This window comes from Vicia villosa, linkage group LG3 (assembly GCF_029867415.1).
Source record: "Vicia villosa cultivar HV-30 ecotype Madison, WI linkage group LG3, Vvil1.0, whole genome shotgun sequence".
In the NCBI taxonomy this organism is placed as follows: Eukaryota; Viridiplantae; Streptophyta; class Magnoliopsida; order Fabales; family Fabaceae; genus Vicia; species Vicia villosa.
The window spans coordinates 148,790,633-148,814,343 of record NC_081182.1 but is presented as its reverse complement, the minus strand read 5'-3'; positions in this window follow the sequence as shown (position 1 = coordinate 148,814,343).

The following is a 23,711-nucleotide window of genomic DNA, read 5'->3' as shown; positions in this document are numbered from 1 at the left end:
ATACCAACACATTAACACTTGGGGATCCGGATGAACTTATTGTCTTAGCACCACTTTGCATTAAACACATTAAGATTCTGACGAAAATCGGGCAGAGTAACGGCTGTTTTCGGGTAAAATCCTTATCTCAATGCCTTGGAATTAACCATCAAGGGCTTTCAAGGAAATACCTGCACACAAAAACATACAACAGCACAATGCCAGACAGACAGAACAATCACAGGATAATAATAGAATAGGTCCAGAGGTACTAGGTCCATAAGTCCGAATCTCCAAAGCGCTAGGGATAGTAACTGATAGTCCAAAGAGAGCCTTATGTATTTTTTAGATTTTGGTTATTTATTAGTGTTTTAGCAAGAAAAGATAAAGTATGGTCCAAGTGGACAAAAGAAAAATGACGGAAAGTAAATATGATGAAATGATAAAGTAAAGCGATAAGGCGAGAAATATAAAGAGCGGTAATATAAAGAGCGGTAATATAAAGGTGCGGAAATTAAAGTTAGTTGTTAAATGTTAAAGATAACCATCTTGAAACTTGTCAAGTATGTTATCAAAGTTAGTATGAAGATCTATGGTGAGTGAATGATGTACTCGGATTTAAAGTCAATGGGGCTTATCAGAAGCTTGATAAAATCATAGCGACTACACGATAAAAACCTCCACAAGTCTTAAATCAACCGCATACAATTCTCTTCCACATTTGATCTTTTTTATTCGGGACACGAAATATTGCGCTATGTTAAGCAGATCGCCAAGTGATTTATGTAGAAATCACCCTACAACGAGGCCGGTCAAAACTTTATGTGCTAATGCATGCGAGAAGAACGATATGTAGATCGCCTTCCGAAAGCAATACCGCACGAAAAGAAAATAGGTAACGATCTAGTCTTTACTAAGAATCCATAAGAATTCTCAAAGTATTAAGACTTTCATCGATCAAAAGAAAAGAAGGAGAAGGAGAAGATAAAATGCATAAAGATAATCAACTCACACTATCATTAATATCATTCATCTAATATTATGGATTTGGTTCTTTCAAACCTATCAACATCCTAGATCCAATGATATTAATGAAATGGAGGAATAAGAATAAAATCCACAAAAGATAATCACAAGAAAGAAAACAAATTGATCTAGTCTTCATCAAGAATCCATAGAATTCTCAAGATGTTAAGACTTTCATCGATCAAAAGAAAGATAAGATGAAGAGATAACAATGAACACAAATTGATCTAGTCTTCATCAAGAATCCATAGAATTCTCAAGATGTTAAGACTTTCATCGATCAAAAGAAAGATAAGATGAAGAGATAACAATGAACACAAATTGATCTAGTCTTCATCAAGAATCCATAGAATTCTCAAGATGTTAAGACTTTCATCGATCAAAAGAAAGATAAGATGAAATTAAGAATGAAAACAAATTGATCTAGTCTTCATCAAGAATCCATAGAATTCTCAAGATGTTAAGACTTTCATCGATCAAAAGAAAGATAAGATGAAAATAAGAATGAAAACATAAAAGATAATCAACTCACACTATCATTAATATCATTCATCTAATATTATGGATTAGGTCATTTCAAACCTATCAACATCCTAGATCCAATGATATTAATGAAGTGGAGGAAGTAGGAAACCAAAACAAGCATAAAAAAGGCAAAAAACCACATTCTGCCAGCAGGAAATCGATTTCATGCAGAGGGAAATCGATTTCCATAGTGCAGTTTTCAAAAAAAACAAGTCACGCTCAGCAGGAAATCGATTTGAGCCTTATGGAAATCGATTTGACCAGTGCAAATTTCAGCAAAAACAGCATTTAGAGGCATAAAACTTGACTTGAACAAACATACAAACACCTTATGATCACACATCAATTGGAGCACGAATTTTCCATCAAATCAACAACAAATAGCACCAATATAGCATCAAAGATGCATTGAACACAAACCACAAAGGATCTACATCATGATACACAAAAAGGATGAAGAAAATTTACCAAATCTTGCACAAACTTGGATCTACTTCAAGAATCACCAACACAAATCTTGATCTCTCAACAATTGAAGAAAAAAAGAGTGAAATGGATGGTGGCTTAGCTCAAAGTTTGTGAGGTTCAAGATGTGACTCACAAACTTTATGAAAGAAAAAGAGCTTTGGTGAATTTGGTAGGGATGAGGAGAGAAATTGCAAGGGATTTGTTGGCTCTCAAAGCTTTAGAAATGAGAGAGGCAAGGCCTCTATTTATAGAATTGGAGCAAGAGTAGTGGCAATTTGGTCATTTGGCCTTTGGTAATTAGCTTGTGTTTAATTGATGATTAAAGTGGTGTTTAAATGGTAAGAAAAGGTAAAATGAGGTTTAAGTGGGTTTAATGAAGGAGTTAATTTTGATGAGGTGGAAAATTGGTAAAATGATCAAAGAAAAAGGTGCCAAAATGATGTCAAGCTTCCCTCCTTATATTTTTTTGAATTTTGCCTGAAGGAAATCGATTTACCCAGGAAGGAAATCGATTTCACTCTGTTCCAGAAGAGAAATTGGCGCAAAATACACTAGGGAAATCGATTTACCCAGGAGGGAAATCGATTTCATGCTGTCCAGAATGTGATTTTGGTGAAGATTGCTGCAGGGAAATCGATTTACCCAGTAGGGAAATCGATTTCATCAGTCAAAAATGTGAAAAATGCCTTGTTTATTGCATGTCTTGGCTTGGTACCTACAAAACAAAAGTCTACAAAGAAACAAAGCAATATTTTTGGTATTTGGGTTAGTATAAGCATACAAGATACACAATCATTGGTGCTTGATGGTCCCTCTTATTGATGAGGTGAGTGCAACACCATAAACAAAACTTCCAAGTGAAGCTCTTGATTAGTGATTGAGATGTGAATGATATAGGATCTTAGGGTCAAAAATTGGGGTATGACAGATGCCCCTATTTAAGTTTCTTCGATTTGGAGATACGATGATTGGAAATCTTCGTTTTGACAAAAATCGAAGAGACTTAAATATATAAAACACAATTTTTGATCCTAAGATGCAATGCAATGTTAATGAATGCATGTGATGATAATGATAACACTGGGGAGTATCAGGTGATCCACTGGGGAAAACAAATGTCTTGATATAACTCCGCTGGGGAAACAGATGTCTTGCAAGTAGGAACTCCTCTGAGGAAGGCAAGACTTTGTTGGAGACGGAACTTTTAGTGGGAAAAGAAATTTCTCTGGGGAAACACTTCGCGTCAGAGAGGTTAGAGCATCCTCTTTCACTGGGGATGAGAAAAGGGGTCATCCTCTTTCACTGGGGATGAGACAGTATGTATCTGAATACCCATCTTCTGTTAACAGAAATCAGATCATCGTACCACTGATGAAGAGATGTACCGCCGTACCACTGACGATAACACATACCCACGTTCCACTGAAGGTATTAAGGAGATATACCACCGTACCACTGATGATATAAAAGGAGATGATTCATCGACGTACCACTGACGATGAAAGAGATGTACCGCCGTACCACTGACGATAACACATACCCACGTTCCACTGAAGGTATTAAGGAGATATACCACCGTACCACTGATGATATAAAAGGAGATGATTCATCGACGTACCACTGACGATGAAAGAGATGTACCGCCGTACCACTGACGATAACACATACCAACGTTCCACTGAAGGCATGAAGAGATATATACCACCGTACCACTGATGATATAAGGAGATGTAATTCATCGACGTACCACTGACGATGAAAGAGATGTACCGCCGTACCACTGACGATAACACATACCCACGTTCCACTGAAGGTATTAAGGAGATATACCACCGTACCACTGATGATATAAAAGGAGATGTAATTCATCGACGTACCACTGACGATGAAAGAGATGTACCGCCGTACCACTGACGATAACACATACCAACGTTCCACTGAAGGCATGAAGAGATATATACCACCGTACCACTGATGATATAAGGAGATGTAATTCATCGACGTACCACTGACGATGAAAGAGATGTACCGCCGTACCACTGACGATAACACATACCAACGTTCCACTGAAGGCATGAAGAGATATATACCACCGTACCACTGATGATATAAGGAGATGTAATTCATCGACGTACCACTGACGATGAAAGAGATGTACCGCCGTACCACTGACGATAACACATACCAACGTTCCACTGAAGGCATGAAGAGATATATACCACCGTACCACTGATGATATAAGGAGATGTAATTCATCGACGTACCACTGACGATGAAAGAGATGTACCGCCGTACCACTGACGATAACACATACCAACGTTCCACTGAAGGCATGAAGAGATATATACCACCGTACCACTGATGATATAAGGAGATGTAATTCATCGACGTACCACTGACGATGAAAGAGATGTACCGCCGTACCACTGACGATAACACATACCAACGTTCCACTGAAGGCATGAAGAGATATATACCACCGTACCACTGATGATATAAGGAGATAATTCATCGACGTACCACTGAAGATGAAAGAGATGTACCGCCGTACCACTGACGATAACACATACCAACGTTCCACTGAAGGCATGAAGAGATATATACCACCGTACCACTGATGATATAAGGAGATGTAATTCATCGACGTACCACTGACGATGAAAGAGATGTACCGCCGTACCACTGACGATAACACATACCAACGTTCCACTGAAGGCATGAAGAGATATATACCACCGTACCACTGATGATATAAAAGGAGATGATTCATCGACGTACCACTGACGATGAAAGAGATGTACCGCCGTACCACTGACGATAACACATACCAACGTTCCACTGAAGGCATGAAGAGATATATACCACCGTACCACTGATGATATAAGAAGATGTAATTCATCGACGTACCACTGACGATGAAAGAGATGTACCGCCGTACCACTGACGATAACACATACCAACGTTCCACTGAAGGCATGAAGAGATATATACCACCGTACCACTGATGATATAAAAGGAGATAATTCATCGACGTACCACTGAAGATGAAAGAGATGTACCGCCGTACCACTGACGATAACACATACCCACGTTCCACTGAAGGTATTGAAGAGAAATACATCGACGTACCACTGACGATGAAAGATAACAAAATACACCAACGTTCCACTGAAGGTGAACTACCAACGTCCCACTGGAGGTAGAAGGAGATGTACATCGTATCACTGATGGTGAAGAGCAATCAATAATGATTTGAGGATGCCAACACAAATGCATAATCTCAATATTCATTGTCCAGCAACCAAAATTCAATCCATGAACAAATGGAAAGAAGCTGCCTCAAAAAGACTGGACCAAGTGAGGGAAAAAACTCACTGGTATTCTGTTCGTAGACATCTGAACAGAATAACTGAAACATATTATCCACCTAGAAACAAATTCAATGGGGATTTTCAAGGAAAGTGAGCTTTTTCTGCTTGACTGCAAACTGTCACTTATACTGAAGCGACTTACCATTTGCTGAGCTTCTTCCATTTGGGAATCAAGAAGTTCATAAAGCCTGAGAGATTATCACTTGCTTTGAAGATAAGATTGATATGTGGAGACATACAAACTTGCTCAAATAAAGAGGCTTGCATTTGTTGTCAACAAAACATGCTAAGGACAGAACCTGCCTCTTGCTTTCAAGTACAAATTCCAACGGAGTGCAATGACAACACTGGTGGGAAATAAGCCTTTCAATATCTGATAAGAACATCAATCACAAATGAATTCTCCATTATTGGGGAAAGCAGAATCCTCAAGAGGTGCAAAATAAATGCCTTCTCAATCTAGGTTTCCCAGCCTAGAGAGGTTCAAAATAGTATTGCAAGAGACCAAAGTTCAGCTCCAAGAACAAACTGGACAAAAACGGCCAAACAAAGCTTTGCCCCTTGAGGAATAAACTCAACTGGGGATTAATTCCATCCTAACAAATGAGATGAGGAGGAACACCGAAGCAAAATTCTTCCACGAGGAACAAACTCATTGAGGATTATCAGTCTCTGCGAGGAACTTACAGATCATCCCCTTCTTATCAAAAGATCGGGCAACACCCCAAGCTCTATTATGGGGAATCAGAGAAAATTTCTTTGGATAAAATCACCATTATGAACTTGTAGAGGAACTAAGAAGTTAACATCAAAGTAAACAAGTTAACATGCGGGGGATTTTAGTTCAAAACTCAACACAAGGTGAGAAAGAAAACCCAACAGTCAACCGTTGTCTCAAAGCTTCTTGGTAGAGAGTGACATACTCTGGATTGATCATGGCAACAACCTTTGTACTTCAGGCTAATGAGGTGGTCAAGGTAACTTCTGATTCAAAACTTGCCCCAGACTACATAGTCTATGAGAGGAAACTACCTCAAAAAGGTTCACAGAGACCCTTGGCGTCATGCAGACTTGGAATAATCTGCCCCAGATCAACAGATTTTTGGAGATTTGTCAAATCTCGACGTAGCTGCCCCAGATTGACTAAACTTGGCACATTCTTTTACTCGAAAAAGTCTTCGAGCTTTGCCCCATGATGGTAGTCAAACTTGCAAAAGCATTATACTGGGAAAACAACATGCCCCTGGCAATGTTTTAGTTTTCTACTGATGATCAGATGTAAACTTCCTGGATGTCAAACAAATGTTTACAAGCAGAAAAATGTTTATTCTGAGAATGATAATGAAAATGCAACAATTATGTAAGTCTTGAAGTTTCAAAAAGATGTCGCAAAACCTTGTGAACGAATCACTGGTTAAGGAATAACATTGATTTTTGTATGCATATGATACCAACACAAGTTTTCAGCATAACCGATAGGAGTCAGGAACGCTTTCTTGTTTAAGTATGCTTTCGAAATAAACCCTGCTTCAATTAGGACTTTTGAGGGTTGTAACGTGGCCTGGTTCACGGTTTTCAGAAAAAAAGATTTTTAGGCTCAAAGTTTATTTAGCCCACCCCATCTTCGTGATGTTCTCCAGTCCTATGTTCAGTTAACTTAACACGAGTATTCATCTCTCAAAAGGATTTTGTGCCATTAAGGACCTGATGAAGCTTTCTTGGAGTAGCAGTCACCCTTTTGTCTTCATTTTTGTATTCACACAAATTTGTTCATTTTTGAGGACTTTTGCTTTGTAGTCCTTTCTTTTCACTTTTCGCTTTTTTCCCTTTTTTTTTTTTTTAAATTTATTTATTTCCCTAACTTTTGCCTGGACTAATTCTTTTGAATTGGTCGTCCAGCGGGATGCTCTAACTTTTGCCTAAGTCACTTGTTTTCAAGTTTTTGACTTAGCGAGCTTTTTCTTCTTCTTTCTTTCTTTTTTTCATTTTTTTTCATTCTTTTGATTTGAACAAATCGTGTGACATTGACTTTGTCTTGACTTGTTGAGAGGGTTGTGACTGCCTCGCTCCTTGGCGTATGGAGGATAACCATTGTGGTTTCACATTTCCATGCCTTTTGATGCGTGGGGAGTAACCATTGTGGTTTTCCATGATCCAACCATTGATGTGGATATGACATGCTTGACCTTTGGATGCACAATCCTTTTTGAAATATGAACACTTGGTCAAATTAACTGAACACTACCCTGCCCCAGGTTTAAAATTAGGGTTTTTTCATTTAGAAAAGAAACTCCTACTTCAAGGCTCAAAGGGGTTAACAAGGGATTATCTTCCTTATATCTCCGGTGTTTGGGAATTTGAAACAATGCCTGTACATCATCAGCAGGGTCTTATTCAAAAGCATACAACCAGAAATTTTGCGTTTTCAGATCATCATCCTCCCTCCAATCTTTGCATAAGCAAGAGTTTGGCAAAAGCAATGGGTATCATAATGCATAAAAACAAATAAACATGAGTGAAACGAATGGATTACTTCAAGACAAACATTATCATTGTGTTAGCATTAACATTCAAAAATAAACAAGTTTCTACATGCAAACAATGCATTGGAAAACAAGAAATATTACAAATGGAAATCAATAAGAATACTAAAAACTGAGAAGGCTTTCTCCATCTGGGTTTGTGCTGAAGGAAACATCTTTCAAACTTCAGGCTACCATCAATAGTGATTCATTCATGCTTTGGCAAGGGATTGTTTTGAACATTAGGGCCAATGTCTCGGAAAGACAAAATACCAGCACGAGTCAATCTTTGAACTTCAACCTTTAGAGCCCAACAATCTTCTAAACTGTGTCCGGGAGCATCCTGATGAAAAGCGCAAGTAACATCAGCATTGTACCACCATGGAATCTTCTCTGGAATTGGAGGTGGTGACCTTGTCTGAACCAAATTCTTATGAATTAGAGCAGGGAACAATTCTGTGTAGGTCATAGGGATAGGATCAAAATTAGGCTTTCGAGATTGATTTTGCTCATTCAGTGGAGGAGCTTGTTGACGAGTACTTTGCTGATAATCTGGAGTTGCATGAATTGAATTGGATACAGGAATGATATAGGAAACATGATGATGTTGATGATGATTGTTTCCTCCCCTGATTCTCTTCTTTGAAAAGTCATTACCAAACTTCTTCACACTACCAGCTGAGTTACCTTCTTCAAACAAACATTCCTTTCGGACATCCTTTTCTAGAAGCGCTTTCATACCCACCTCTCTGTGGAAGTCAGCAGGTGTACTGACTACTGTCCCCTTGGGAAAGAACGAGTTCAGAGTTTCAAGAAAGACCTTTGCCATCCTTTCTTCCATCATAGGAGGATTGACTTGGGCAGCAACTAGAGCCTCAACCAGAGCAGTCAGATGCTCCATACCAGCCTTCAAAGTAACCACCTCTTTGCGGAGTTCAAGAATCTCTTGTTTGATACTTTCCATTTCTTCTTAGCACGAGCGTTGCACTGATGATACCAGGAGAAAGGAAATAAGGCTCTGGAAAAAACTTCTTTAGAGAGCAAGACCAAATGCAGAATGATGCATGCAATGCAAATAATTTGCTTTTTTTATTTGAGTTTCAAGGAACTTGAGATATTAACTTGAAAACACTCAAACATTGGACTAAAGCTTCGATTAAGTTATCATCAAAATCAATCATCCATTTTGGTGGATTAGAGTTTTCACCCCATCAACACCCAAGATCCATTGAGTTTGATGAAACTTATGATGTTTACAAGGAAAGACCTCTAAGTTCCTTGAAAATCAAAAGAAAAAGAGTTTTCATGGATGCATGAATGCATGGTTTATGCATCAACCACAATCAAGAGCATGCAAGGTCATATAAGATCATAGTTCAAAGGTTCGACGTCACGAGCATGGAGCCATGGTCTAACCATCCCAAAAGGTATGATCTAGGGAGTTTTGTACCTGCCAATCGGGTTCTACAAAGGTTCCCAGAGTTTTCAATCTTCTATCGGATATTACCGGCACGCACAATTGCTCATGGGCGCCAATAATATGCCTAAAAAGACCTCGTCTGAGCGTAGTATCGCATGACAACAAGCTCAAATTGGTACTTGATCTTGTTTCTGCACTACATCCTAAAAAGGCTTAGATTGGTTAAAAGGGTTCTAGGTCATTCAGCTTCTACGGACACTCACTATTGAAAGTAATAGCGTTATCACGATGGTTCGTAACAACCTCTACTACCTTCCATGAGGCCTCCACTGATTGGGGTTCCACCATATGACGCTCATGGTAAGGATTGCTCCTGACATGCGACTATTGGTCTTACCACCTCCTATCTCAAGTTACTCACCAAAGTTCGGGTTAGAACTTTATCTCATCACAGAGGAACCATCGAGCACCAAAAAGAAAAAAAAAGAAAATAAACAAACAAAGCACACAACAATATATACAGATAAAAACACACAGAAAAACAAAAATAGGCTTAACACACTTAAAAAACTGGATCCCCAGTGAAGTCGCCATTTTTCTGTAGCGGGGAAAATCTGACATCGAAGCCATGGGATTGACTCGAATCAATATTCCGTTTTGAAATCGCCACCGCGCTTTATTTTTTCAAAGGAAAAGGGAAAAGAACGAAAAACCCAAAGTTTTGTTTTTTTTTTAAAACAAGAAAGAGATCTCAGGTACGGGTGTTGATTATATGAGGGGAAGGTTTAAAGCACCCCTCATATCCGTGGTACTCCACGGGAACCTTTTTGAAAATCTGTGTTGTGTGTGTGCTAAAAAACGGTTTGTTTTATTTTCAAAATAAGCTCGGCAAAGCGTTAAGCTTTGGGCCTACATACCTCCTCGGTGCAATGGAGAAGTCAGAGCTAATGTAGTTCCGCTTTTTGGAAAAACGTTTTTAAAACGAATAAACACTTTGTTGTCGTTAGAGAGAAATACTCAGCCATTGATCTTGAGCATGAGAACAAACAAGTTCTTTGCATCGCAAATGAAAGAAGGGCTCCAACTCGGATAAAATCAACGAGTATGCCACTAGCTCTCTCACGCGGAAAAGATCTCGTTATTATCAATCAATTTCAAAATCGTGGGGTATAACCACGCGTTTCGACAATTAACGGTGTCTAAACTTTTGAAGAAAAGCCACTAAGGGCGAAAGATATTTTTAAGAAAAGGTTTTGAAAAGGTTTGCAAACATAAGAATGTTTTGGAAAAAGGGAGAAGATTTTGAAAATTTAAGAATGGGAGGAGATGAAGAGGCTAACCTAATGCATAAAATAAAAGCTAAGGAAAGAAACGGTCTAACCGAATAAGAAGCCAACACTCGACATTAAGAGCCAAGGTAGTTTTCCCATCCTTTGGATTTATCAATACCAACACATTAACACTTGGGGATCCGGATGAACTTATTGTCTTAGCACCACTTTGCATTAAACACATTAAGATTCTGACGAAAATCGGGCAGAGTAACGGCTGTTTTCGGGTAAAATCCTTATCTCAATGCCTTGGAATTAACCATCAAGGGCTTTCAAGGAAATACCTGCACACAAAAACATACAACAGCACAATGCCAGACAGACAGAACAATCACAGGATAATAATAGAATAGGTCCAGAGGTACTAGGTCCATAAGTCCGAATCTCCAAAGCGCTAGGGATAGTAACTGATAGTCCAAAGAGAGCCTTATGTATTTTTTAGATTTTGGTTATTTATTAGTGTTTTAGCAAGAAAAGATAAAGTATGGTCCAAGTGGACAAAAGAAAAATGACGGAAAGTAAATATGATGAAATGATAAAGTAAAGCGATAAGGCGAGAAATATAAAGAGCGGTAATATAAAGAGCGGTAATATAAAGGTGCGGAAATTAAAGTTAGTTGTTAAATGTTAAAGATAACCATCTTGAAACTTGTCAAGTATGTTATCAAAGTTAGTATGAAGATCTATGGTGAGTGAATGATGTACTCGGATTTAAAGTCAATGGGGCTTATCAGAAGCTTGATAAAATCATAGCGACTACACGATAAAAACCTCCACAAGTCTTAAATCAACCGCATACAATTCTCTTCCACATTTGATCTTTTTTATTCGGGACACGAAATATTGCGCTATGTTAAGCAGATCGCCAAGTGATTTATGTAGAAATCACCCTACAACGAGGCCGGTCAAAACTTTATGTGCTAATGCATGCGAGAAGAACGATATGTAGATCGCCTTCCGAAAGCAATACCGCACGAAAAGAAAATAGGTAACGATCTAGTCTTTACTAAGAATCCATAAGAATTCTCAAAGTATTAAGACTTTCATCGATCAAAAGAAAAGAAGGAGAAGGAGAAGATAAAATGCATAAAGATAATCAACTCACACTATCATTAATATCATTCATCTAATATTATGGATTTGGTTCTTTCAAACCTATCAACATCCTAGATCCAATGATATTAATGAAATGGAGGAATAAGAATAAAATCCACAAAAGATAATCACAAGAAAGAAAACAAATTGATCTAGTCTTCATCAAGAATCCATAGAATTCTCAAGATGTTAAGACTTTCATCGATCAAAAGAAAGATAAGATGAAGAGATAACAATGAACACAAATTGATCTAGTCTTCATCAAGAATCCATAGAATTCTCAAGATGTTAAGACTTTCATCGATCAAAAGAAAGATAAGATGAAGAGATAACAATGAACACAAATTGATCTAGTCTTCATCAAGAATCCATAGAATTCTCAAGATGTTAAGACTTTCATCGATCAAAAGAAAGATAAGATGAAATTAAGAATGAAAACAAATTGATCTAGTCTTCATCAAGAATCCATAGAATTCTCAAGATGTTAAGACTTTCATCGATCAAAAGAAAGATAAGATGAAAATAAGAATGAAAACATAAAAGATAATCAACTCACACTATCATTAATATCATTCATCTAATATTATGGATTAGGTCATTTCAAACCTATCAACATCCTAGATCCAATGATATTAATGAAGTGGAGGAAGTAGGAAACCAAAACAAGCATAAAAAAGGCAAAAAACCACATTCTGCCAGCAGGAAATCGATTTCATGCAGAGGGAAATCGATTTCCATAGTGCAGTTTTCAAAAAAAACAAGTCACGCTCAGCAGGAAATCGATTTGAGCCTTATGGAAATCGATTTGACCAGTGCAAATTTCAGCAAAAACAGCATTTAGAGGCATAAAACTTGACTTGAACAAACATACAAACACCTTATGATCACACATCAATTGGAGCACGAATTTTCCATCAAATCAACAACAAATAGCACCAATATAGCATCAAAGATGCATTGAACACAAACCACAAAGGATCTACATCATGATACACAAAAAGGATGAAGAAAATTTACCAAATCTTGCACAAACTTGGATCTACTTCAAGAATCACCAACACAAATCTTGATCTCTCAACAATTGAAGAAAAAAAGAGTGAAATGGATGGTGGCTTAGCTCAAAGTTTGTGAGGTTCAAGATGTGACTCACAAACTTTATGAAAGAAAAAGAGCTTTGGTGAATTTGGTAGGGATGAGGAGAGAAATTGCAAGGGATTTGTTGGCTCTCAAAGCTTTAGAAATGAGAGAGGCAAGGCCTCTATTTATAGAATTGGAGCAAGAGTAGTGGCAATTTGGTCATTTGGCCTTTGGTAATTAGCTTGTGTTTAATTGATGATTAAAGTGGTGTTTAAATGGTAAGAAAAGGTAAAATGAGGTTTAAGTGGGTTTAATGAAGGAGTTAATTTTGATGAGGTGGAAAATTGGTAAAATGATCAAAGAAAAAGGTGCCAAAATGATGTCAAGCTTCCCTCCTTATATTTTTTTGAATTTTGCCTGAAGGAAATCGATTTACCCAGGAAGGAAATCGATTTCACTCTGTTCCAGAAGAGAAATTGGCGCAAAATACACTAGGGAAATCGATTTACCCAGGAGGGAAATCGATTTCATGCTGTCCAGAATGTGATTTTGGTGAAGATTGCTGCAGGGAAATCGATTTACCCAGTAGGGAAATCGATTTCATCAGTCAAAAATGTGAAAAATGCCTTGTTTATTGCATGTCTTGGCTTGGTACCTACAAAACAAAAGTCTACAAAGAAACAAAGCAATATTTTTGGTATTTGGGTTAGTATAAGCATACAAGATACACAATCATTGGTGCTTGATGGTCCCTCTTATTGATGAGGTGAGTGCAACACCATAAACAAAACTTCCAAGTGAAGCTCTTGATTAGTGATTGAGATGTGAATGATATAGGATCTTAGGGTCAAAAATTGGGGTATGACACTTGGGCAAGATGATGACACCCCATATTAGGCTTCAAGTTTCTTCTTCTGATCAAGGACCAATGATATGGATGCATGCGATGGTATGACCTAAATGGATGTACGTTTATGAATTATAAGCCAGATAATTAAGGGTAGGACAAATTTGGGGTATGACACTCCTTAGTTCAAATTCTTCCCAGTAGAGTTATCTTTTAATAAGTCAATAAATCAATTAAAAGCCTCAAGCTTGGGCCTCATTCAAGCCAGCTAAAAAATCAAATCTTTCAAACAATAGATAGACATAGCTCATCTTCATAGGTAGATATTTCTCTTATCTCACCACAAACAAACAATCATTTCAAACAATCATCATTTCAAACAAATCATCATTTCTCCCATTTAGGACACTGAAAGGCATGCTCTAGTAACACACCCAGACTTGTACGACCCTTTCCCTAATTTGGTTGAGAATCTTTCATTTTAGAGGCACGATGGCTGTCATACTTGATCAACCAAGTAGACTCCCCTCTTAATGAAACATTATTTTTTTAGCTTTTCTGTCACTTTTAAAATGTTTGAGGTGGAATAGTAGAAATACCTCTCTGTAAAGATGATTTCATGTCTCTTTATTGTAAACAGAGATTTAATTCAAAGCTTCAACCTTGAGCTTCAAGCAAGGCACCAAAAATCATTAATATCCCTAATTAGTTCCCCGAACTACATTAAGCTTTGACTTCCACTAGGGATATGTAGGCATGAGGTTCACAAGGAATCTCAGCGAGCTAATAAAATACCAAAAATAGTCAGTTTGTCTGTCTGTCTGTCTATCTTTTTAAATCAATTCAATTCTCTCTCCAAACACAAAAGAAAAACTTTCCCAATCATTAGCAGTAAACACAATCACAATGACACAGAGAAGGTTCCCGTAGAGTACTACGGATATGTAGGGTGCTTAAACTCTTCCCTATGTATAACCGACCCCCCGGACTCCAGAATTTCTAGTCTAGGTGAACCCCCACACTTAGCAAACTCCTAGGGTTTATTTGAGATCTTTTTCCCCTTTTCCTACTCGTTAGGACAATTAAAAAGTTCGTGTGATATCGTAGGAAGAACTGAAACAAAATTCATCCCGCCCCGGGCGCATTCTCCTTCCAAATTTCGCGTGAAGGGTCTAGCGTGCCGTCCTCCCAAGTGAAACGGGGAGGTAAAAAAAACGACACCATACCCAGTGTTACAAATCAAAGCATGACTCGACACGAACTACGGACTAGCCTACGAGCTATCCTCACCAAATCAAGATGCCGCTACTCCTTAATCTGAAAATGCCAACATGTAAGGGTGAGTTTCATTCGAAATTAGTAAGTATTATACAGTCATTGGCAATAAAATATCATAGCAATTATCATTCACCCAACCATACATGTATTCAGATTTACTACAACTAAGCAAGCACCAATTCACACGTATCACCTATCACATTACACAATCATTTAGTTATATCATGTTATTATGCACATGAATGGACTGTCCCTATGCATGTGGTACCAGACATGGGTTAAACCCATCCAACTGATCTTTTCATCATCAAGATACAGTCCAACCGGCACAAATTCTTCACTATGGAAATTATGCCCACCATTTTGATCCACAACGTCACCGGGATCCATCACCAAAATGTATGTGAATGAATGCAACGTATAACATGTTTACAACATTACCGATCCGATGTATTACATCGTCTCGTTACCAATCACCAATTCATCACCAATAAGTATGCACATGTCTCAGCACTCATTCAAATATATTACACATATTCATGTTGAACATCACCCAACAAATAATCTAAGCAAAATATAAACTCGGATCCCCGTCCATTTCACCCATTCATCATGTAGGGCTATTAATCTGCTTCACAACTCCCCAAACGACACATAAATCAGACACTCAGATCAAAAGTTATGGGTTTTTAAAATAAATAAAAAATATATAATTTTCCAAAACACACAGTGGAACCCGGTTCCTCCCTATGTGGAACCCGGTTCCTAGCTTCGTCTCAAAACTCGCCTCTGGTTTTTATTATGGGAAACCGGGTTGTCACTAGCTGGGAACCGGTTCCCAGCACCCAGAATTCCCACGCCTCTGCTTTTTATAAGGGGGACCCGGTTCCTCCCACACAATAACTGGTTCCGACGTACCTGCAACAGCAATCTCATAGATTTCGACAACAGCCATCATTCCAATTCGATCAATTTCGTCTCCACACGGTTATCACATACAAACAGCACCAATTTACACAATATAACACAACTCTAGTAAGTTTTAAACATCAATTAACAACATACATCATGGTTATCATCCAAATTCATCAAAATCATACAAAACTATGAATGTTCATCAAAACTTAACAAATTCCCCAAAACCCAACACATTCGATTGAACTAAATCACAATCCTAATCAATTCTACTACCCGTAATTGCATAAGAATTACTAACCCGAAGAATCCCCCTTACCTCAGAGTCGAATCTTCGAATGTCCTCTTCCTCTTTGGTTCTTCTTGCTTTCACGTATCTCTTTTGTCAGACTTTTGCTCTCTTGATTCTAACTTCCTTCTCTTCCAATTTCCCTTATTTTTATGAAAAATAGAAAATGTCTTAATAGGCTTACATAGTTAACACCTCCCTTTTTCCAACCACTACAATAAGCCCAATGACTAATATTTCATTATTTTCCAAATAATTTCCAATAAAATGTTAACTCCAATAATTTAATTTAAAACTTAATTAAATTAATAAATAAGAATTTATGGGGTGTTACAACTCTCCTCCACTAAAAGAGTTTTCTTCCTCGACAACATACCTCAAACAAAAAGTTCAGGATAAGAGTCTTTCATCTGACTCTTCAGCTCCCACGTAACATTCCCACCTGCTGCTCCTCACCAAGCCACTCGGACCAAAGCTATTTCCTTACCGCGCAGTTGCTTTAACTTCCGATCCTCATAGGCAAAGCTTCAACTGTCAAATTATCTCTCACTTGCACATCGTCCAATTGGATTACATGAGACGGATCCGCATTTTATTTCCTCAATTGAGACACATGGAATACGTCATGTAGTTTTGCAAGTGTTGATGGTAAAGCAATACGATAGGCCACCTCTCCTACTCTTTTTGTAATTTGAAACGGACCAATAAAACGCGACGTCAACTTCCTTGACTTTAGTGCTCGACCGACAACCGTCGTAGGAGTCACCCTCAGAAACACACGATCTCCCTCTTGAAATTCAAGTGTCGTCCGCCTCTTATCATGATAGCTTTTCTGACGACTCTGAGAAGCTTTCATCTTCTCCTGAATCATCCTAATATTTTTTTGTCGTCTCTTGAACAAAATCTGGTCCAATCACCGCACTTTCACCAGATTCATACCAACACAATGGTGTCCTACACCTCCTACCATACAAAGCTTCAAATGGAGCCATACCAATACTCGAATGGTAGCTATTGTTGTATGTAAATTCAATCAACGACAAATAACTATCCCATGCACCACCTTTTTCCAATACACAGGCACACAACAGATCTTCCAATGATTGAATCGTCCTTTCAGTTTGACCATCAGTCTGTAGATTATAAGCAGAACTCAACCTCAACTTAGTACCCAAAGCCTTCTGTAAACCTTCCCAGAATATAGATGTAAACCTTGGATCTCTATCTGACACGATACTTGAAGGAATACCATGTAGACTCACTATTTTGTCAATATACAACTGAGCCAACCTTTCCATAGAATAATCCATTCTCATCGGTACGAAGTGAGCAGTCTTCGTCAGTCTATCTACAATAACCCAAATGGATTCATAGTTCTTAGCTGTTCTCGGTAAACCAGAAACAAAGTCCATAGATATACTATCCCACTTCCGTTCAGGAATAAACAACGGTTTCATAGCTCCATACGGCTTTTGATGTTCGATCTTTAACTTCTGGAAAGTCAAACAAGAATAGACAAATTCAGCTATTTCCTTTTTCATTCCAGGCCACCAGAATAACATCTTCAAATCATGATACATCTTGGTAGCACCGGGATGAATACTCAATCCGCTACGATGTCCTTCTTCCAAAATACTCTTCCTCAGTTCGACAACATCGGGAACACAAACGCGGTCGCCAAATCTCATTATGCCATTCTCGTCAATCCTGAATTCACCTCCTTTTCCTTGGTTAATCAAAGACAATCTGTCAACCAGCTCAACATCAGTCTTCTGTCCTTCTTTAATCTCATCAAGAATCTCACTTGTCAACTTTAGCATACCCAATTTAATGCTATTAGGAGTACATTCACATACTAAACTTAAATCTCAAAATTGTTCAATCAAATCTAATTCTCGTACCATGGCATAGACATATGTAAGGACTTCCTACTCAAAGCATCATCAACCACGTTTTCCTTACCAGGATGGTAGTTCAAACCAAAATCATAGTCTTTAAGGAATTCTAGCCACCTTCTCTGCCTCATATTAAGTTCTTTCTGATCGAAGAGATACTTCAGGCTCTTATGGTCACTAAACACTTCAAACCTTGAACCATACAGATAATGCCTCCACAGTTTCAACACAAATACCACTACTGCCAACTCTAAGTTGTGAGTCGGTTAATTCTTCTCAGGCACTTTGAGTTGTCTCGACGCATAAGAGACTACCTATTGATTTTGCATTAATACACCACCTAATCCCATTAACGACGCATCACAATACACTACAAAAGATTCCGTCGGATTCGGCAAAATCAGAATGGGAGCACTAGTTAACTTCTTCTTTAATTCTTGAAATCCTTCTTCGCACTTTAAGTCCCAAATAAACGCTTGCCCCTTTCTAGTCAACTTCGTCAAAGGTAAAACTAACTTCGAAAATTCTTCTATAAACTTCCGATAGTAACCTGGAAGGCCCAGAAAACTACGAATTTCGAAAACAGACTTCGGAGCTTCCCACTAAGACACAGCTTCTACCTTCGTCGGATCTACGATAATACCATCCTTGGAAATCACATGGCCAAGAAAACTTACTTCGCTTAACCAGAAATCACACTTCGACAATTTGGCATAAAGCTTCTTTTGTTTTAACAACTCCAATACAATTCTGAGATGCTCGGCATGTTCTTCTTCGCTTTTGGAATATATCAGTATGTCATCAATGGACACCATGACGAACTTATCAAGATAAGGATGAAAAATCCTATTCATATATTCCATAAAAACACCAGGTGCGTTAGTAACTCCAAACGGCATCACAGTGTATTCGTAATGACCATACCTTGTTATGAATGCAGTCTTCTGAATATCATCCTTCTTCACTCGAATCTGATGATACCCAGATCTTAAATCAATTTTACTAAACACACTCGCCCCGACCAACTGATCCATCAAATCATCAATCCTCGGCAATGGGTACCGATTCTTGATAGTAACTTTAATCAGTTGTCTGTAGTCTACATACAACCTCATAGATCCTTCCTTCTTCTTCACCAATAATACCGGTGCATCCCACAGTGACACACTCGGATGAATAAATTCCTTCTCTAGAAATTCTTCTAATTGACTCTTCAATTCAGTCAATTCAGATGCCGACATTCTATAAGGTGCCATCGACACAGGACTAGTTCCAAGAATCAACTCAATAGCAAATTCCACTTCTCTCTCAGGTGGCAACTCTCTAACATCTTCCGGAAAAACCTCTGGAAAATCACATACCACCGGTAACTCACTACTCATTGCCTTTCCTTTCATCTCCATCGATGCAAATAACATAAACACGGCTGCTCCGTCCTTAACCGCCTCCCCCGCCTGTCTCGAAATTATTGCTAAACCCTCGACACTGACTTCTTCAGGAAAGATCACCGTCTTTGTAAAACAATTGATATGAACTTGATTGAATTGCAACCAGTTCATTCCCAAAATAACGTCAAGTTGTTCCAACGGAAGGCACACTAAGTCCATTCCAAATTTTCTACCAAATATATCAATAGGACAGTTCAAACATGCAGATGAAGTGGTCACTGAACCCGACGCAGGAGTGTCAATAACCATACTTCCATTTATGCAAGATATCTCTAAATTTAACCTCTTAGCACAATCCAATGAAATAAATTAGTGAGTCGCACCAGTATCAATAATCACAATCAAAGGTGTGTCATTTATGAAACACGTACCTTTAATCAGTCTATCCTCTGGAGTAGTCTCTGATCCCGACAAGGCAAAAACCTTTCCTTCAGACTGACCCTTCTTTAGCTTGGTGCACTGCGGACTAATATGGCCTTCTTCACCACAGTTGTAGCAAGTCACAGTCCTCATTCTGCATTCACAAGCAATATGACCTTCCTTACCACACTTGAAGCATTTCTTCTCCCCATTCTTACACTCGTTCCTTCTATGCCCAGGCTCACCATAGTTGTAGCACCTAACGGGAGCACCAGAATATCCCCCACTAGGCCTTTTCCAATCACCATCTTTTGGGTTTCCTCTACCATATGGCTTACCTCTATCCATAGGCTTCTTACCTTTCTTGTCAACCAACTCACGAGAGTTAGATGACTTCAGCTTAAGGTTATCCTCTTCGAAGATCCTACTACAGTCCACCAAGTCGACAAATCGCCGAATTCTCTGGTACCTGATTCCTTGCTTGATCTCATCACGAAGACCATTCTCAAACTTGATGCACTTTAAGAATTCACTACCTTCATCATTGTTGTAGTGAACGTAGTACTTCGCCAACTCAACAAATTTCAAAGCATACTCTGGCACCGTCATGTTACCTTGAGTCAGCTCCAAAAATTCAATTTCTTTCCTCCCTCGAACGTCTTCAGGAAAATACCTCCTCAGAAACTATCTCTTAAACACAGCCCAAGAAATGGCTACACCATCAGCATCTAGTTCAACTCTAGTAGCCATCCACCAGTCATCAGCCTCTTCGCACAATATGTGAGTACCATACCTCACTTTCAGATTCTCAGCACAGTCGATGACTCTGAAAATCCTCTCGATCTCCTTAAGCCACTTCTGAGCACCTTCAGGATCATGCGTGCCCTTGAACAATGGAGGGTTGTTCACTTGAAAGTTGTTCAACTGCCTGTCAGCACCAATCCCAGCTCCACTGGCATTCCCTACCAGTACACCAGCAATCATGCCTAGAGCCTCTACAATAACATCATCATTCCTTCCACCTCTTTCAGCCATTGTTCTGCTAATTCACAAAATAATCTCCTTAGAACAAAAGTATCGACAGTGTCTACCTTACACTAGTCGCATACAAGGAAATACTGACACTAAGACTCTGACTCTAACAACCGACTATGCTCTGATACCACTATTGTAACACCCTTCTAAACCCCCGCGGAAAATACAATAATAATTAGAGTAATCATACAACAAGGATGTTACAATTAACAAAATAAAGAAAACTGTCAGTCGTTTGTCATGCTTTATTAGGAATAATCCACAAATAACAAAAGTCATATTCAGCACAGCAGAAACTCATTCAAATGTATTATAAAACATCACCAACATAAATCAACGGTACATAATCCAAAAACGGCAAAATAGTGTATCACAAGTAACTCTAAGACTATCGTTTCCAGTGTTACAAATCAGAGCATGACTCGAGACGAACTACGGACTAGCCTACGAGCTATCCTCACCAAATCAAGATGTCGCTACTCCTTAATCTGAAAATGTCAACATGTAAGGGTGAGTTTCATTCGAAATTAGTAAGTATTATACAGTCATAGGCAATACAATATCATAGCAATTATCATTCACCCAACCATACATGTATTCAAATTTACTACAACTAAGCAAGCACCAATTCACACGTATCACCTATCACATTACACATTCATTTAGTTATATCATGTTATTATGCACATGAATGGACTGTCCCTATGCATGTGGTACCAGACATGGGTTAAACCCATCCAACTGATCTTTTCATCATCAAGATACAGTCCAACCGGCACAAATTCTTCACTATGGAAATTATGCCCACCATTTTGATCCACAACGTCACCGGGATCCATCACCAAAATGTATGTGAATGAATGCAACGTATAACATGTTTACAACATCACCGATCCGATGTATTACATCGTCTCGTTACTGTCGCACCCCAATTTTTGACCCACGCATTTTCATTCATTTGACCATGTCGCATTCATATTTCATATGCACTCATCATTATTTCTTTTATTTTAATTCTTTTAGTCATCATAATTTAATTTCTTTCTTTTAATATTAATTTTGATTTGATTCTAATTTTAATTTAAATTTTTAAATTTGAATTATTATTAAAGTTAAAATCAATTTTAATATCTTCTTTTTTATTTGTATATTCTTTAATTTGGTTATTACTAACCATTGCCTTTTTTTATTTTGTATATTAGTTTGTTACTAATCTTTTTTCTTCTTTCATTATCATTATTATTATTATTATTATTATTATTATTATTATTATTATTATTATTATTATTATTATTATTATTATTATATTGCATTTTTCGTATTTTAAATCAAAAAATAGAAAAAGGTTGGGACCACTTTGAGGCAATTCACAACAAAATTCTTGCTGCCAAAAAAGAGAGGTTTGTTCCCACGTCTCCAAAATTCCAATAACAAGGTCCAAAAACCTGCGCCCTTGCTGCTCTGCACAAAACCCTGCTCATCTGTCCATAAAACTCCAAACTCTTTGCTGCCATGCCATGCCAAATACATCCCGCCAAAATTTGCACTGAAATAGCCAACACAGAAACCTACCTCAAACTCTACCACCATTCTTCACCTAAACCTAACCATCAGCCTCCAAATACACTCTTCAAAACCTGCACACAAAAGCACACAGATCTCTATCTCACTTCATCAAACCTATAGAACTCAGCCAAAAGAAATTTGCAGAAACAGAACCGACATGGAATCACTCCATTAACCTTTCACTCATCAATAACGTTGCAAACCCCCATACATCTCACACCTCCCAAACTACAAAAAAAACCTTCACTGATACACACATAATAAACCTTTTGAACAACCGAAACCTCCACTCTTCCTAACTTCACCCTCACGAACTCACACCACCACAGAGTTGATTCTACGAACAACAACAACATATCCTTCCGTTCATTTTCAAATAACACTCACGCACACTTCATATAAATTCGCATACAAAGACGAAATCAGAAGCAGACGTTGAAGCAAGAAGAACATACCTGTGTTTGCATCTTTTCCCTTGATTCTATTTCGATTTTCTTTCTATTTGCTTGTGTACCTTTGTAAAACTCTGAACCATTGAATTGGGGCTTTAGGGTTTTTGTGGGGATAAGGGTATAATGCTATTTGCTTGTGTGTCCTGTTTTGATTTGAAGCAACCATGGCTGAATTGATTGAGAGATTAGAACAGAGAGATCGACTGAAAGAGAGAGATCGAGAGAGAAACTGAATTTCTGTGGTCATCATGAATGCGCAAGAGAGCTGCGAGAGCGAGAGGTAGAGACGATCGAGAGAGCAAGAGAGCGTAGAACGTGAGAGATTTCTGAGAGTGTTTTGTTCATTTTGGTTTGAGAGATGAAAGAGATACATTGCTGTTTAGAGAATAGAAACAGAGATACCGTGAAAAGAGAAAAGGAGGCGGGTTGACATCATATAGTTTTAGGGTTTTTTCACTTTTATTTGCTTTGGGCTAATTGATTGAGGCCCATCCCGATTTTCTAACATCATAACGCATCTACTTGCGATGCACCCCCTAGCTGATAGCTTGTTGATTCATTTGGGCCTTGTAGTTAAAACAAACCCAGCGATTTTCCTTCTTCAACACCCTAGCAGCGTCCATACCCCCATGTCATTATTTCCCAACCCCGTTTACTTTATCATTTTCTTTTTTTTCAATTTTAGTTATATGATTGTTTTAATTCCCTATTCAAAAATACAAAAATATGTTTATATATTTAGATTCTATTTTTATTATAAAATACAAAAAATATTAGACTAATCTCAATCCAAAAATCAATAAACTTTAGTC